The sequence below is a fragment of the Eriocheir sinensis genome, unplaced genomic scaffold (genome assembly GCF_024679095.1).
Source record: "Eriocheir sinensis breed Jianghai 21 unplaced genomic scaffold, ASM2467909v1 Scaffold1, whole genome shotgun sequence".
Lineage (NCBI taxonomy): Eukaryota > Metazoa > Arthropoda > Malacostraca > Decapoda > Varunidae > Eriocheir > Eriocheir sinensis.
The window spans coordinates 137,479-142,630 of record NW_026110295.1 but is presented as its reverse complement, the minus strand read 5'-3'; the positions used below and the strand labels follow the sequence as shown (position 1 = coordinate 142,630).

Here is a 5,152-nt window from a genome sequence, read left to right as displayed (position 1 = left end):
CCACGTGCTGCTACAGCGTATGCCCCCAGCCTTACCTTTACCTTTTGCAAAATGCTCTTAGCTGAGTAAAAATATCATACTAACTGTACAAGTGCCAGATAATGGCAAGCATTGCATACTGCTTGACAGGGCAGAGAACAAAAGCTTATAAGCATTACAACTGAAATAAACAATGGGAGACACTCAAAGCTTGTTAACTGAACATGACCCAATTTATAACAGGCAAAACCAACAATGGCGCGTTATATACAATGAAAACTGTATAAAAATGTTGCAAGGCACATCAATATAAGAGCAAAGCATCATAAAACATGCTGAAATACATGATGGAGGACATTAAGAAGGTAACACATGAGTTGTCTTAAATGGAATGCAATAACTTGGTGGTCCTGGGAGACAGGCGAGCCGGGAGGTGAAAATGGAATGTAGGACACGGTATGATCTCACAAGCTCTGACCTTGGTGTCAGGGTCATGAAGATATTAAGCTCAGCAGGCACAACTATGCAGCGGAGGCACATATGATAAAAGCAAATGAGACAAAATAAGGCAACTCATAGTGTAAGAAAATAGCAGGAAAGTGATATGTATTTCATAGGCTACATCAGTAAACATGTAGCATTTATTGCAGGAACCACACATTAAAGTTGGATGTAATAAAATATATGTTTTATGCACACATTAAAGTTGGATGTAATAAAATCATTTGATATGAAACTCCTTGAACTGGCCAACCAAACAAACCCCTCTCTGTCCCCCCTTCAAAAAAGCATTATTTTTCACAAGGTTTATGAGGCATTAGTCAAGAATATCAACTGCCATTACATTTTGTAAATCATACCTATGTGATTATGTATATCATATAAAGCAGAAAAAAATTTGCAAGCTGTAATACAAACAAGATTATTCCTGGAAGCCTCATTAATGATGCCAGACACGTGATGATAGACACTTAGTGTGATGAAATTACATGCTGTATTTCACATTATGAAACCAAGCCAAGTGTCACTGCAGGACATATTAGGTAAGGCAGACACCAAAAGCTTGTTACCTGAACAAGATTAAATATAACAGGCAAAATCCACAATAAAGAATTGCATAATGTTTGGTAGGTAAGAGAACAAATGCTTCCAAGCATTACACCTGAAATAAACAATGGCAGATATTCAAAGCTTGTGAGCTGAACAAGATCTGATTTATAATAGGCAAAACCAACAATGGTGCATTACATGCGATATCTGGCAGGGGATTCCTTGCATTACAATTGGAAAGTGGCAGACACCTAAAGCTTTTTAACTGAACAAGATCTGATTTATAACAGGCAAAACCAACAATGGTGCATTACGTGTGATATCTAGCAGGGAAGATAAATGATTCCTTGCATTACAGCTGGAAAGTGGCAGACACCCAAAGCTTGTTAATTGAACAAGATCTGATTTATAACAAGCAAGCCCAACAATGGTGCATTACTTGCAATATTTGGCAAAGTATATGGAAAAAAATTCTTGGCGTAACAAGAGTAATACTAAATAATGGCAAATCCCACGAAGTTTCTCTTCTTTTGACAAAGCCTGTGCTCTTTGCTGCAGGGCTGTCAGAGTCTGTTTGCTCCAGCCAACATGTACTGAAATACCCCTGAGTCATGATTGAAGTGTTGAAACTGAAGACAAGTGAAATACTGTGCTCAGAAATCTATTAGCATTTGGACTTTGATAGTATAAGGCCAGAGCAAACCTCCTCTCTTGTAACCCATATCTCCTACTAGGCTTAGATCTTGGCATCTTGCAGCATGTTGAACCTGACCTCAGAAAAAATCCACCCCTATTGGATCTAAAAAATTGCTGGCTCTAGGCAAAAACTGCCCAGGATTTGTAACAGCCTGGGCTTTGAGCTGCCTTGCCTCCCGGTGCAGACGACAGACTGTTGTGTGCAGCAATTTTCACTTTTCATGTCTGAAAATACATGAAAAAATATTTAATCACAATTAATCACAATTCTAAATAATAAAATATGTGCATGTAATTGCATTATTTTCAGTGCTATAAGGACAGTGAATCTAAGCATTGACATTATGTCTGCACGCCAGCATCGATGGAAGGCTTCACTTAGATTGCCTGACAAGAGTAATATTTTCAGGAGAGATGGGGGAGAGGATACAACTGGAGACTCTTGACAGATATAATGTCAAAATCTACAAGCACCCATTTACCATATATATCTTTGATGTTCAGTCCATACTAAAACATTTGTCAATGTGTTGCCACACTAAAAATATAAAAATTCCCTGTTTCTGCAATGTTAGTCATACCTAAGCCCTGCTAAACCATCCAAGTGAATCAAGAATGAGTTCTGGGCGGCAGCATGAGCCAATACTAAATGGCACCACTATAAAAAAAAAAGCCTGCATCATGACGGGCCTGGGCCGACCGCCAGGCGCATGAAGAAAACCTACCGGCGCTATAGGCAGGTGGAGAAAAAAAAAAAAAAATCACATCAGAAGAATGGACAAAGGTTTGTTAGTGGCACTTCAAGGTTATGCTACCTCTTCAAAGATTGGCCAGTGATGGTTTAAAGTGGTACAGGATAAACAAGAAACAGGTAGATATCTGTGGACACTACTGTTACTATCAAATGCCAGCCTATGGCAAAATTTGAACCTATGCTATCAAAAACATAAGACCCATGTGCTGATCACTCGACTAATCGTAACGGTACTACACTCATAGAAACATAATAAAGAGTTTAAATATATCATTCAAAATTTCAACCTTTTTACATATTTTTTATTTGAGATATGAAGCCTGGTGTAACAGTTGAATATTGAACTCAATTTGTATGCAGAGATGTGAGGTATGTTATTAAGCTGTAATGTTTCCAACATATTAGTTGTGATTAAAGCAACACGGAATAGTAACTAAAGAGGATAAATTAGCACTGAGAAGAAGAGGTTCCTTACTATATTGTGGTGAGCTTGATGGCCAAGTCGAGTTTCCTCCAACCCCATCAAGTTCACACCTGTTGAGAGGCAATTTTTTAATCAAAGTGAAAAATGGATGCAAATGGTCACTAAAACTAGTTATTATACTTGGTGTCACAAATTTGGGCAAAGAATTTAGGGAAGGACTCCTGGACTTGGCGTCACTGATGAGGTAAATGATCTCATGCACTCATTGGGCTATAATATATACATTGTTATAATGTGTATTATTGTCTTGTTACTATATATTACCTACTGATAATGGAAATACATGTCAGGATTAATCATCAAATAAAAGGAAAAAAGAAGCATGTATGGAAATTGTGAACTTTTAAGTTCATGTAACAAACAAGGTTTATTATACACAAAAAGGTTGGATACTTCAGATGTAAAAGATTTTTGGATATAACATCACCCCCTTCCTCCATATTGGTTCTTTAAAGCAAGGTTGACTACAGCTGATTATTATTTGCGGCAGGTTACGACACTTTTTTAGTGCAAACCATCTGGAAATCAATGATCATTATAAGGAATACTTCTCATGAGTAGCTACTAAAACTTGACAACCTAGAAGGATGCACCATCAGACTGTAAAGGATAGATATATTATAAGACATAGCTACATTGGTGGATCCAAAGGGGGGCCCAGGCCCCCCCAATGTTCCTGAGTGATACAGGAAAACTAGCTCAAAAGCGCTGTGGCTAAAACAATGCTTTGGCACAAAGTCCAGGCCGTTATACCCATTGATTTAGGTCACTTCACCAGTTTTTCAAGACCATGACTGCCTAGAATGGCTAATCGGTAATGCTAATGCTCCTTCCACCCGCAAAAAGTCTGATGTCCTCCCAAAAACTCATTTCCTGGATCTACACCCAAAGACATACCGTAACATGGTTCAGTGATCATGGACAAAAAAAATGTTAAGACAATCAATATCCAATCATTTCAGGATACATAAATCAGCATCAATATGAAGGAATTCTACAACTTAAAAGTGATGTTGAGCAGGGCATGTGTTAAGTGACTTGCACAGTCTATTTTGTGAAGTCATAATTAGATTAATAACACAACAATCAACAAACACTAGATGAAGTATTCATACCAAAATCAGTACATGGAGCTGGTGCACTGCAATGGGAAGTACATTCCTGCAGCTCACCAAGAGGGTTGAATGATGCCATGTACTTCAGGGGGGGTGGCTAAATGTCTTCACCCTTGGCCTCTTTCTTGGCCTCTCCCCCTTCAGCTGCCACATTCTCTTGGATGATATCGGACGTGTTCGGATCTGTTGGGATGTGGTTGTGTTAGATGTGGAATAACATACGACTGTGGAACATGGAAGGAAAGAGTATGTCCACACGGTAAAATACAGAGATGAGGATTGCACTGCATTAGTTGAGTGATTACAAGATGTAAATTGAAATTCTTTGGATACTGAAAGGATGTACGGGGACAACTGGGTGAGAAGGGAGATGCAGATTTTTGTTATATAGCTAGATACACCAATGAAGACTTAGGACATACACATTCAGAAAGACCACAATTTTGGCTGCTAGACAGAAAAACACTAGATGTCAAAGTGCCAGGACATTGAAGGAAGTAATAATAAGAAAAGCAATAATAATTTATGAGTATAAATATATTTCTGATATTTTTGTTTATCTTAATGCTAGTATTGGAATTTTCAAACACTAAGAATATAATAAATAAATATTGATAAATTAATTAAAATAAATACATTAATTGTACTAATACTACCACTAACAATATTAACAGCACTGCATCTAATAGACTGAGCAATAAACTGAGTCTGATATGTAACCATAATTAAACTGTCTCTGTCTGAGTGTTATGTGAAGCTTGCTCCATGCACCATGATAGGAATGGCATAGATGCATGCAGGTTGCTGAGATGCTTACAGTCACCAGCCACTTGTAGATATGGCACCAAAATGTGTTGGAAGCATTGGCGGCCAACTTCCATTTATTTATTTATTATTTTCTTTACACAAAGGAGACAGTTCAAGAGCAACAAAGTGTACTAGAAAAAAAATCCCCACTACTCGCCACTCCCAAATAGACAAAAGTAGAGTCTTGATACACTCTTCTTGAAGGTCAAATTATAGGCAGGAGGAAATGCGGACAATGGAAGGCTGTTCCAGAGTTTATCAGTGTAA

General features: G+C 37.9%; 1 long non-coding RNA gene across 1 annotated transcript; it reads right to left on the bottom strand.

The window, feature by feature from the left end:
* Positions 1-1,118: 1,118 nt before the first annotated feature.
* LOC126988831 (uncharacterized) lies at positions 1,119-4,276 on the bottom strand. The gene is made up of 3 exons (XR_007742566.1): positions 4,136-4,276; positions 2,955-3,013; positions 1,119-1,950 (listed from the first exon to the last, which is right to left on the bottom strand). It is a non-coding gene; the product is annotated as an uncharacterized LOC126988831 (long non-coding RNA).
* Between the last annotated feature and the right edge of the window lie 876 nt (positions 4,277-5,152).